This window comes from Eptesicus fuscus, chromosome 1 (genome assembly GCF_027574615.1).
Source record: "Eptesicus fuscus isolate TK198812 chromosome 1, DD_ASM_mEF_20220401, whole genome shotgun sequence".
In the NCBI taxonomy this organism is placed as follows: Eukaryota; Metazoa; Chordata; class Mammalia; order Chiroptera; family Vespertilionidae; genus Eptesicus; species Eptesicus fuscus.
Genome location: NC_072473.1, coordinates 131277095 through 131290465, shown reverse-complemented (window position 1 = coordinate 131290465; position 13371 = coordinate 131277095).

The following is a 13371-nucleotide window of genomic DNA, read 5'->3' as shown; positions in this document are numbered from 1 at the left end:
CTATGTGTGGTGTCAGGTGGATACTTAAGATATAAGGGAAAACACTTTGTAAGGTGTATAATTGTCTAGCCACTGTTCTGTACACCTGAAACTAATGCAAAGCAATATTGAATGTAAACTATAAATAAATATTTTTTAATAAAAAAAGGTCCTATCTTTGTCTTTAACCTTTGGCATTTTAATTATGATGTGTCTTCGTGTGGGCCTCTTTGAGTTCCTCTTGTTTGTGACTCCCTGATCTTCCAGGACTTGCATGTGTATTTCTTTCACCAGGTAAGGGAAGTTTTCTGTCATTGTGTTTTCAAATAGGTTTTCAATTCCTTGCTCTCTCTCTTCTCCCTCTGGCACCCCATGATGCAAATGTTGGTACGCTTCATGTTGTCCCGTAAGCTCCTTACACTATCTTCATATTTTTGATTAGGTGTTTTCTGTTATCTTATCTTTCGAATGACTGTATTCTTGTATCCACAGTGTCAGTAAGTAATTGTTGGATATATGAGTGAATGAATGAATTAGAAAGTAAATAAACAAATTTATTCTTGATATGATACAAATGAACAAAACTTCTGTGGATTGGTGTTGATCTCTTTTTCCTCAGGAACAGAACTTCAGATGTTAGCTAATGTTACAGTGGTAATCATTTTGCAATATATAAGTATATCAAATGAATACATTTTCCCCCTTAAATTTATACAATATTATATGTAAATTATACCTTGATAAAGCTGGAAAAGAAAAAAAGAAAGAAAGAACAGAGCCATAGGCATTTGTTAGCTCCACTTATTATAAAAATGGGGTCAAGTTGTCTTAAGATCCTGATTAGATAGGATCATAACGAGTGCTGAACCTGATTCTTTGATTATGTTTTTTGTTGTTGTTTTGACATTTTTCTTCCAACATAGATCCTATAGTTGGGAATATCAGTTAATTCTTCCTCTGAAAGGACTACATGTCTCTTAATTCTATTTGTAAGGGGTTTGTTTTTAACGTGTATCATTTATCTGTTGACAGTAAATTCTATTGTTTTGATTGAAGGAAAGGCATTTTAGAGGGGGTTTTTTGTTTGCTTTTTGCAGAGGAAAGGCAATTTCCTGTTTACCATTTCCACTTTAACCTTCTTCAAGGTTCTTCGTTTTTGTTTTTTTATGACAAGCATGAACAATTGCTGGTAGTCAAGGAGATGGGATCATTACTGCAGTCTGAGAGCTGAAAACATTCAGATGTGTCACATTATTAATTAATCTGCTTGCTGCATTATTTTTCCATCCTCTCTACATGGGCAGTCCCTTGCTACCCTGGTTATTAACAAGTAGTATAATTTATCCCCCAGAGGTGCTCAGAGTGACACAATTGTATTTTCAAAAACAGAATTACAAAACAAGGCAGGAAAATGTCATATATTTTATAACACCAGAGCTCGCTGATAAAGTTAAATAACCAGGTGTTTTTTGACAAGTTAATGGTGACTTACAACTTATTATAAAATATTTTTTCAATCCCATGAGATAGAAATTAATGAGTCCTTTATTTTTTTACAAAAAGAATCTTAACTTTTTCCACACTGTACGCATTGTTCCCACTTCCTCTCCCTCCCATCTCTCTTGAACACTCTCCAGTCAGGCTTCTGTGCCTACTTCTATACCAAAACGTTTCTTGTCTAAGTCCCTAGTGGCCTCCATATAACCAAATGCTGAAGTCACATTGTTCTACATGAAAGACTTTCTTCCTTTGGCTTCTGGACTCGTCTCCTACCTCGCTGGTTATTCCTTATTTATTTTGAAATAATTAAGGACTCACAAGAAGTTGGAAAAGTACTCCCTGTACCCTTCACCCCGCTTTCCCCAAAGATGGCATCTGACATAACCATAATATATCATCAAAACCAGGAAACTGGCATTGGTACAATGAAACGACAGTCCTTACCTGGATTTCATCAGTTTTACATGTGCTTATTTGGGGTGGGGGTGGGTATAGTAGAGATTCATGTAGCCACCACCACATCCAGGACATACAACTGGTTCATCCCCACAGAGAAACTCTCCCCTTATAGTCATACCTTATCCTTAGCCCCTGGCAGCCATTAATCTGTTCTCATCACTAACATTTTGCCATTTTAAGAGTATTATATAAATGGAATCTTTTGACATTTGGCTTAGAGTTTTAGGCGATCTTATATAATAAAGAGCTAACATGCAAATGGTCATCATGCCCTCATGCTGTCACGCAGTCACGCCATAATGGCTCAGACACTCAACACTGGGGAGAGAGGAATGGGGGCTAGCCAGGCACAAATGAGCTCACAAGAGAGGAATGGGGACCAGCCAGGCACAAATGAGCTCATGAGAGAGGAATAGGGGCCAGCCAGGCTGCGGTCCAGGAGAGGAACAAGCCACCCGCCCAATGGTCCCAGGCACCAGTGCCTATGGCTGCGGCCCGGACAAAGCCGCTTGCCCACGGTCCCCTGCAGCTGTGGCCAGCTGAACGAAGCTGGCCCTGGTCCTGGGTGCCTGCAGCCAGCCAGAGGGAGGGAAGCCAGGGTCCCGGATGTGAGGCGAGGCAGAGGTGGTTAGGGCTATCAGGCCAGCAGGGGAGCAGTTAGGGGTGATCAGGCAGGCAGGCAGAGGCGGTTAGGGTCAATCAGGCAGGCAAGCAGAGGGGTTAGGGGCAATCAGGCAGGCAGGCAGGCAAGCGGTTAGGAGCCAGCAGTCCCGGATTGGGAGAGGCAGTCGGACATCCCCCCGAGGGGTCCTGGATTGGAGAGGGTGCAGGCCGGGCTGAGGGACTCCCCCTCCCCATGCACGAATTTCATGCACTGGGCCTCTAGTTACAAATAAAGCTGCTATGAACATTACCTATAGGTAACGCATCATTTCTCTCTGGCTACTTTCAATATTTTTTTTCTTTCTCTTATGGTTTTTAGAAATTTGATTATGATGTGTCTAATCGTGGATTTTTTTCTTTTTTTTAATTTCTTTATTGATTAAGGTATCACATATTTGTCCTCATCCCCCCATCCCCATCCCACACCCCTCCCCACACATGCAATCGTGGATTTTTTGAGGGGGTTCTCCTGTTAGCATTTATTCAGCATGTTGAATTTTTAAATTTATGTACTTTACTAAGTGTTGTTATTATCCTACAGGTCCCCAAGGCTCTGTTCATTATTTTTCTATTTTCTCTCTCTTTTGTTCATATTGGGTAATTTCCTTTGAACTGTCTTTAAAGTCACTGGTTCATTTCTCTGGCATTTTCATTATGCTATTTTGCCCATCAAGAGGGTTTTTTAAATTCAGTTATTGTAGTTTACAGTTCTAAACTTTCCACTGGGTTCATTTTTATAGTTGTTGTTTTGGTTTTTTTTCTGAGACTTTCTATTTTTTATTTGTTTTAAAATGTTCATGATTGCTTGTTAGAGTACTTTTATGATAACTGCTTAAAACTGTTTTCAAATAATTCTAACATCTGTGTTATCTCAATGTCAGCAACTGTTGATTGTGTTTTCTCATTCAAGTTGAGATTTTTGTAGTTTTTGGTATGATGAGTACTTTTTATTGTATCCTAGACATTTTTAGTATTATTTTATGAGATTCTTGTTCCGATTCAAATCTTCTGTTGTAGCAAGCAGTAAACTTGTTTCGGTTAAGAACACTTTGGCCCACTTTGTGGACTGTAATACAAATATCCATTTAGTTTTAAAGCCTTTTCAGTACTGTTTTGGTCTGTTCCTGTGTGTGCTACCCAGAGGTCAATCTAAAACCTGGGTGGTATTCCAGGCCAGCATTTAGTTCTGAAACTTTTTGTTGTGTTGTTTCTGGTCAGGTTCATGGATAGTGTCTTGAGCAAGGCAGCATCCCCAAAAGGAGCCACTCACACACATTTGTATCTTTCCACAATGCCAGATTTATTAGGGGAGACCTCCCCAATAAGCCAACATAGTTACATGCAGGTTGTGCACAGAAAGGGGAGAGCTTACAGATAGAAGCAAGCAGAGCAAGTATCTACTGCGAAGTCTTGGTCACTGGCAGTAGAGAGACATGCAGGGTTCCCTCTTCAAATCTCTATTCTTTTCTAGCTACATTCATGCTTAGGTAATATCGACAAATACTGCTACTTTAATTACCATCACAAGTAGCTCTCAATAAATATCTTCAGCCATGGGCACTTTCCTGAATCTCAGACTCACGCATTCATAGATGTCTAACAGACACCTCAAACTAGATACTTCCAGAACCAAATTCATGATTTTTCTGTCTGAACTAGCTCCCTTTTCATTCTTCCCCATCTCAGTAAATGGCAACTTCATTCTGCCAGGTGCTTAGATCATCTTTGATTCCTCTCTTTTTCTCTACCCCAATCCAATCCATTACTACATCTTGTTGGCTCTCCCTTCAAAATAAAACCGAAATCCAATTCATCATTTCCACAGCTACTTTCCTGGTTCAACCCCATATCATCTCTTACTGGATTATTGGAACAGGCTTCTAATTGCTTGCCCTGCTTCCATTCTTGCCTTCCCTACATTCTGTTCTCCACTTCAATGTGCCCTTTTTTCCATGTAAATCAGATCATGTCATCTCAGCGTCCTCATCATATATGTACCTGACCCCATACTCCCTCCCTTCTCTCTAGATTTCCTGTCAATCCCCTTCTTGCTCACCATGCTCTACTCACACTGGCCTTTACGCTGTTCTTAGAACATGCCTAACATTTCCTGCCCTTTGGTACCAGCATTTGCCTGGAATGCACTTGTTTTAGATAGCCAAATCGTCTGGTCCCTCACTGCCATCAGCTTTCTGCTCAAATGTTTCCTTATCAAATGCCTTCCTTGACCACCCTCTCTAACATAATACCCCTGCATCCCCCTGTCTCTTGGTCATGATTTATTTTTCTCCTGAGCATTTGATCCAGTTATCTACTATGTCACAAACCATCCCCAAAATGTCATGCCTTAAAACAACAACCATTTTATTTACTCACCTGGCACCTTACATCGTTATTACAGTATTACTGACCATATTTCCTATGCTATACTTTAGGTCCCCGGGACTATTTTGTGCCTACCAACTTGTACTTCTTAATCCCTTCACCTTTTCACCCAGTCCCTTAACCCCTTCTCCCCTCTGGCAACCATCAGTCTGTTCTCTGTATCTATGAGTTTTAGATTCCACATATAAGTAAAATCATATGGTATTTGTCTTTATCTAACTTATTTCACTTAGCATAATACCCTCTAGGTCCATCCATGCTGTTGCAAATGGTAAGATTTTATTCTTTTTATGGTCTAGTAATATTCCATTGTATATGTGTACTACAGCTGTTTTATCCATTCGTCTATTGATAGCTTCCATATCTTGGCTATTGAAAACACTGCAATGGCTGAAACCGGTTTGGCTCAGTGGATAGAGCGTCGGCCTGTGGACTGAAAGGTCCCAGGTTCGATTCCGGTCAAGGGCATGTACCTTGGTTGTGGGCACATCCCCATTAGGGGGTGTGCAAGAGGCAGCTAATCGATGTTTCTCTGTCATCGATGTTTCTAACTCTCTATCCCTCTCTCTTCCTCTCTGTAAAAAATCAATAAAATATATTTTTTTTAAAAAAGAAAAAACTGCAATGAACATAGGGATGCATATATTCTTTCAAATTAGTGTTTTGGGTTTTTTTGATATATACCCAAAAGTGGAATTGCTGGGTCATAAGGCACTTCCATTTTTTGCTTTTTGAGGAACCTTTATACTGTTTTCCACAGTGGCTGCACCAGTCTGCATTCCCACCAGCAGTGCATGAGGGTTTCCTTTTCTCTGCATCCTTGCCAACACTTGTTGTTTCCTGATTTATTGATGATAGCCATTCTGAAAGATATAAGGTGACATCTCATTGTGGCTTTAATTTGCAGATCTCTGATGACTAGTGACATTGAGCATCTTTTCATATGTGTAGGTTATAGACATTTTTAAAGCTGTTGTTACACATTGTCAATTTGCTTTCCAAAAAGTTGATACCTACTTCTGAGTTTTGAGAGGACACAATTTCCCCATAACACAGACTAAGACATTCCTGCTTGTTCTATCACCAGTTGCTCAGTTTGGCTAATTTGGCAGTACACTCTCAGAACAAGATGTTAGAAGAACAAATCAGGAAAGAACACATTTTTTTGGCAACTCTGAAACCCCAAGAAGAGAACTACCAAGTTTGGTCTTCAAACTCCAAACCAAAATTCTTGAGGGGCACATTAATGCCAACGTTCAAATTTGTTATTTTAGCTGTAGATTACTGGGAAATAGCAGCAATAGCACTGCCCAAGAATCATATTAAGAAAAATGAGACAAAACGTGGAAATTAGATGATGACATGGTCTTTCAATTCTGGAGCACTGTCCAGCAAACCCAACTAAGGTTCAGCTGATTCTCTAAGGGACTCTGACTTTTTTGCCATACAATTTACTATTGATTAGGACTCAGATCTTTTATAAATCTGTAAAGATAGAGGTTAACTTATAGAAAACTGGTAAAGTGTAATGATTTTCTTTTCAGCCCAGTAGAAAAGATCCCAAAGCTTATGGTTTTGTTGTGCTTTGGACATTAACCAGTTTTGTATCCATGGTAGCAATCTTATTTCAAAATGCCTTTTTCTTCGCTGACTATAAAGTCCCACTTCTCATATCCTTTTTGAAACAGCTTGTAGTTCTTTAACTTCCTCATTAATGAATTAAATCAATTTTTGATACTGGTTCACTGTCAATGTGTATACGAATTTTTCTTTTAATATATTTTTTTTTAATTTCTTTATTGATTAAGGTGTCACATATTTGTCCTCATCCCCCCATTCCCATCCCACCCCTCTCCCCACGCATGCCCCAATCCCCTGTTGAACTTAACCGTTGGATAGGCTTATATGCATGCATACAGGTCCTTTGGTTGAACTCTCCCCCTCCCCCAACCCTCCCCCTACCCTCCCCTATCCTCCCTCTGAGGCCCGATAGTCCGATCGATGCCTCCTTGCTTCTGGTTCTGTTCTTGTTCCTCAGTCTATGTTGTTCATCATTTCCCCTAGATGAGCGAGATCATATGTCACTAGATATATACTAATAAGAACTGAATGTGAGACGAGCAATAATAGTTATGCTGACAGGCAAATGAATCAATCTGTAGCGAGCTTCCCCCTGGACCAACAGTTCTTTTGAGACCCAATTTCAATGTCCATTAGTTCCTTATGTGTACATGTCAGCACTGACCCCTCAGCTCTGGATGGTGGACAAATGGTGGTAATGGAGGTCCGACTCCCTCTGGTTTGGTCTCGGCCGAACCCAGGGGCACGGCGTCACCCGGACTAAGGGGCACGTGGCCTCACCCATACCCAAGGGGCGCGTGGTCTCACCCGGGCCTGGGACCCAGCCTCACCCGGATGGATCCAGGGGCGCACGGCCTCACCCGGACCCAGGATCTGGCTTCACCCGTACCCAGGGACGCTTGGCCTCTCCCAGACCCAGGGGCACGTGGTCTCACCCGGGCTTAGTTGCACAAGGCCTCACCTGGATCCAGGGACACATGGTCTCTCCCGGACCCAGGGACGCTTGGCCTCTCCCAGACCCAGGGCCACTTGGGCTCACCCGGGCCTAGGTGCACGAGGCCTCATCCGGATCCAGGGACGCATGGTCTCACCCGGACCCAGGGACGCTTAGCCTCTCCCAGACCCAGGGGCACATGGCCTCACCCGGGCCTAGGTGCACGAGGCCTCATCCGGATCCAGGGACACATGGTCGCACCCGGACCCAGGGACGCTTGGCCTCTCCCAGACCCAGGGCCACTTGGGCTCACCCGGGCCTAGGTGCACGAGGCCTCACCCGGATCCAGGGACACATGGTCTCACCCGGACCCAGGGACGCTTGGCCTCTCCCAGACCCAGGGCCACTTGGGCTCACCCGGGCCTAGGTGCACGAGGCCTCATCCGGATCCAGGGACGCATGGTCTCACCCGGACCCAGGGACGCTTGGCCTCTCCCAGACCCAGGGCCACTTGGGCTCACCCGGGCCTAGGTGCACGAGGCCTCACCCGGATCCAGGGACACATGGTCTCACCCGGACCCAGGGACGCTTGGCCTCTCCTAGACCCAGGGCCACTTGGGCTCACCCGGGCCTAGGTGCACGAGGCCTCACCCGGATCCAGGGACACATGGTCTCACCCGGACCCAGGGACGCTTGGCCTCTCCCAGACCCAGGGCCACTTGGGCTCACCCGGGCCTAGGTGCACGAGGCCTCACCCGGATCCTGGGACGCATGGTCTCACCCGGACCCAGGGACGCTTAGCCTCTCCCAGACCCAGGGCCACTTGGGCTCACCCGGGCCTAGGTGCACGAGGCCTCACCCGGATCCAGGGACACATGGTCTCACCCGGACCCAGGGACGCTTGGCCTCTCCCAGACCCAGGGCCACTTGGGCTCACCCGGGCCTAGGTGCACGAGGCCTCATCCGGATCCAGGGACACATGGTCTCACCCGGACCCAGGGACGCTTGGCCTCTCCCAGACCCAGGGCCACTTGGGCTCACCCGGGCCTAGGTGCACGAGGCCTCACCCGGATCCAGGGACACATGGTCTCACCCGGACCCAGGGACGCTTGGCCTCTCCTAGACCCAGGGCCACTTGGGCTCACCCGGGCCTAGGTGCACGAGGCCTCACCCGGATCCAGGGACACATGGTCTCACCCGGACCCAGGGACGCTTGGCCTCTCCCAGACCCAGGGCCACTTGGGCTCACCCGGGCCTAGGTGCACGAGGCCTCACCCGGATCCTGGGACGCATGGTCTCACCCGGACCCAGGGACGCTTAGCCTCTCCCAGACCCAGGGGCACGTGGCCTCACCCGGGCCTAGGTGCACGAGGCCTCACCCGGATCCAGGGACACATGGTCTCACCCGGACCCAGGGACGCTTGGCCTTTCCCAGACCCAGGGCCACTTGGGCTCACCCGGGCCTAGGTGCACGAGGCCTCACCCGGATCCAGGGACACATGGTCTCACCCGGACCCAGGGACGCTTGGCCTCTCCCAGACCCAGGGCCACTTGGGCTCACCCGGGCCTAGGTGCACGAAGCCTCACCCGGATCCTGGGACACATGGTCTCACCCGGACCCAGGGACGCTTGGCCTCTCCCAGACCCAGGGCCACGTGGGCTCACCCGGGCCTAGGTGCACGAGGCCTCACCCGGATCCAGGGACACATGGTCTCACCCGGACCCAGGGACGCTTGGCCTCTCCCAGACCCAGGGCCACTTGGGCTCACCCGGGCCTAGGTGCACGAGGCCTCACCCGGATCCTGGGACACATGGTCTCACCCGGACCCAGGGACGCTTGGCCTCTCCCAGACCCAGGGCCACTTGGGCTCACCCGGGCCTAGGTGCACGAGGCCTCATCCGGATCCAGGGACGCATGGTCTCACCCGGACCCAGGGACACATGGTCTCGCCTGGACCCAGGGGTGTGTGGGCTCTCCCAGACCCAGGGGCGCTTGGCCTCACCCGGGCACGGGATCCAGCGTCATCCGGGTCCAGGGGCACATGGCCTCACCTGGACCCGGAGTCCGGCCTCACCTGGACCCAGGGGCATGTGGCCTCACCTAGACCCAGGGACGTGAGGCCTTACTTATACCCAGAGGCGTGTGACCACACCCTAGCCCAGAGGCGCGCAACCCCGCCCGCACCCGGGTCTCAGCGGGGCCCCGTCTTCCCAATCCCAATTCCTGCCGGTCAATCCCCCCTCAGCAATTCCCCTGGCCATCCTTCCAGAGCTCCAGTATGGCTGCTGCAGAACTCGTCAGGCGGCGGCTCGGCGAAGCTCCGGTGCGCCCGGTGCATGGCGGTGGGCCGGTCTGGCGTCGCTGCGTCGGCCCTTGGGTCTGCATCGGTGGCCGGTCGCCGAGCATGCGCACCTGGCCGCTTCCGGGGCATTGAGATTCTTGACCGACTCGGAGGTCAGCAAGCGCGGAGTCTCCCACCCCATGTCTCATAGGGGCTCGTCTGTCCGTGCTTGGCTGCCAGTGGAGCCGTCCCCTCAGCCGGAGACCGCTGGGGGAACTGCGCCGAGCACGTTCCAGGCCGCTGTTGTATCGCCTGAGCCATAGTTCTTTTGTGTCGCCTGAGCCGTAGTTCTTAAAGTGTGGTCTTTGGGTCACCGGCATCAGCATCATCCCACATACCCCTCTTTTATTCTAGTTGTAGAGCATCTACTCAGCCAGCCCTATGGTGGTCTTGGATGGTGTCTGCTCTGCTCTCTTGTCGTAGTCTCAAAGTTGTTGTGGTAGGCAACAATCAGGCTTCCGCCCTATGCCTCCATCTTGGTCCTCCTTTGTATAGTTAAGTCTTGATTGTTGTTGGTGTCACTGGGGGGGCTCTCTTTGTCTATAAAGGAAGAGTTGCTGTGCAGGAGACACGTTTATGGGCCGGGTCTTGGTGCAGCAAAGATTTGGCGCTCACTGAATATTCCTGTTGAATGTGTCCCTTATGTACGTGGTTGAAATCTGGTGTCATCTCCCACAGACCACTAGATGCCCTCATTTCTGGGTCTCCAATGGGGTGTAGATCAGCTACTGCCTTGGGCACTCAGCAAGGATTACAGCAAAAACTGTAGTTTCTTCCTCCTGTCTGAGTGGCCCTGGAGCAGTCCGACTAGAACAGCAGTTCATCTGGTCCGCTGCCAGAGGGCATGCCACCCACATGCATAAGCCGTTGCTTGGGGCGCAGGTGTGCCTGCAAGATTTGCGGGGCAGGTCTTCAAAACGTGCGGGGCGGGTCCCAGGGCGGGGCGGGGTCTCAGGGCGCCAACAGGCCATGGTGCGGCGAGCCACGATGGCTGTGAGTCTGGTCCTTCTGCCTTCCACGTATCTAAGTCCCCTCGTTCCGCACTCCAGCGCAGCAAACACTGATTGCTGGGCGCACCTCCGCAAGAGTCCCGCCTCTCCCCGCAGGCATCTGGGTCTCCCGCGGTTCGCCAGAAGATGGAATTCAGGGTGATGGAGAGCTAATCTCCCCTAGGTTTGGAACAAAAGCCCCTTTCCCCGCCACCAGCCAGACCCACGCGCCTCCACACCTCATCCCCTCCGATTTCGCTGGGTGCGAGGCAACAGAACAGCCTTTAACCTCCGCCGCCATCTTTTTCAAACTTCTCAATTTCCCAATTTGTACTTCTTAATCCCTTCATTTCAGTCAACTCTACTGAAGTCTAGCGCCGCCGGGAGGTGCACGGAAAGGGCGCCCGGGCCTCCGTCCGGTGCGCGGTGCGCGCGTCCCGCGGAACCAGGCGCACGAGGGCCGCGCGGCGGGGACGGGCGCTGGGCGGCCGCCGAGCTCCAGGCACCGCCATCGCCGCGTTCCGGGTGTCGCCGCCGCGGCGTCCCCCCAGTTTGTACTTCTTAATCCCTTGAATTCAGTCAACTCTACTGAAGTCTAGCGCCGCGGGGAGGTGCACGGAGAGGGCGCCCGGGCCTCCGTCCGGTGTGCGGGGCGCGCGGCCCGCGGCACCAGGCGCGCGGGGGCTGCGCGGCGGGGACGGGTGCTGGGAGGCCGCCGGGCTCCGGGCGCCGCCGCTGCGGCGGCGTCCCCAGCGTCCCGGGCCGGGCGGCCTGCGGGGGCAGCGGAGTTGTGAAACTGAGTGAGTTTCCCAGGGTTTTGCCCGGAATGGGGTTCAGTGCAATCGGAGCCGGCGCTCAGCGCACTCCGGATCCTTTATCTCCTTCCTGCCAGTGAACGCCGGCCAGGTCATCAGCCGCCCCTTCCTCTCCGGTTCCATCCTCCCCGCAGGCGCGTGTGCTCGTGTCTCCGCCCGTTTCTCCATACCTTAGGCTTTTACGGCTTCCCCGACTGTCCCCGTGGCCTTCTCCTTGCCCCCAGCTGTGGGCATTTCAGTCCAACTTTCCTGTGGTTCTGGACAATGTCCGTTCTGACCTCTAGTTGTATTTTTGAAATTGTTGTGCCCGGCTGCAGGTTTGGTGTTTAACCTATGGCGCCATCTTGGTTCTCCTCTCTAGCTGGTTTGGTCAGTGGATAGAGCATCAGCCTGCAGACCAGAGTCGCCAGTTTAATTCCAGTCAAGGGCACGTACCTTGGTTGCAGGCTCCTCCCCAGCCCAGGTACTGGTTAGGGCTCGTGCAGGAGGCAACCAATCCATGTGTTTCACTCACATCAATGTTTCCGTCTTTCTTTCCCTCTCTCTTCCACTCTCCCTAAAAATCAATGAAAAAATATCCTTGGGTGAGGATTAACAACAACAAAAATAGAATGTTAACATTTATACTAATAAAAGTCTAGGTGGTCCTCAAGCGTGATGTCATCACAAGATGGCCACCACAAAGATGGCCACTAGTTGGGGGCAATCAGACCGGCAGGGGAGGGCTGTTGTGGGCAATTGGGCCAGCAGGGGAGGGCTGTTGGGGGCAGCAGGGGAGCAGTTAGGTGTCAATCAGGCTGGCAGGGGAATGGTTAGGGGGTGATCAGGCTGGCAGGCAGAAGTGGTTAGGGGCAATCAGGCAGGCAGGCAGGCAGGCAGGCAGGCAGGCAAGCAGTTAGGAGCCAGTGGTCCCGGATTGTGAGAGGAATGTCCGACTGCCGGCTTAGGCCTGATCCCTGTGCCAGCAGTCAGACATCCCCTGAGGGGTCCCAGATTGGAGAGGGTACAGGCCAGGCTGAGGGACACCCCCCCTCCCATGCATGAATTTCGTGCACCAGGCCTCTAGTTGTTAAAATAACAGCTGGACAAAAAATGTAAGAACTGAGTTTGTTTCTGCTAGCAAGGAAGAGCAAGATGACAGGTTTGATAAGAACTCACACTGTCTCAACAGGAAGTATAACCAAGAGTCTTATAAACAACTTGAGAAAAAGAAAATTTGTAGTTATATGGGCCTGCATATAAATTTCAAAATTCTAACTTATCTTTCTCATTGGAAAGTTTTTAAGAGTTTGATAAAATTTGTACCTCTGGTCCTCTGAATGTCTGATTCCATAGTTGTCTCTGCAGATTGTTAACAGGTCAGTAAATTTGCATTGGGAATTTTGTTCTTTCCATATATGACTCTAGCAGTTTATTTTTTTATTGGTTTTCATCAGCCTGCACCTATAGGTTTCTCTGTTCTCATGGAGGTTTTTCCATAAATTGTGGCATATTGGCAACATGGTCAGAAAAATATGGTGTTTTTAGACCTTTGTCTATATAGTGTGCTGTCATGTTTACATTCTGAAGCCAATTAGTATATAAAAAATGTAGTATGTGTAAATTTAGGTCCTTACTCCCTAAGAAATAATCCCTAATACCTTTTAACAAGCTATAGTATAGTTAATGAAACATAAACTGTAGGGTCCCTCATTTGCACAGGTCCTGTACATACTCCAGAAGGG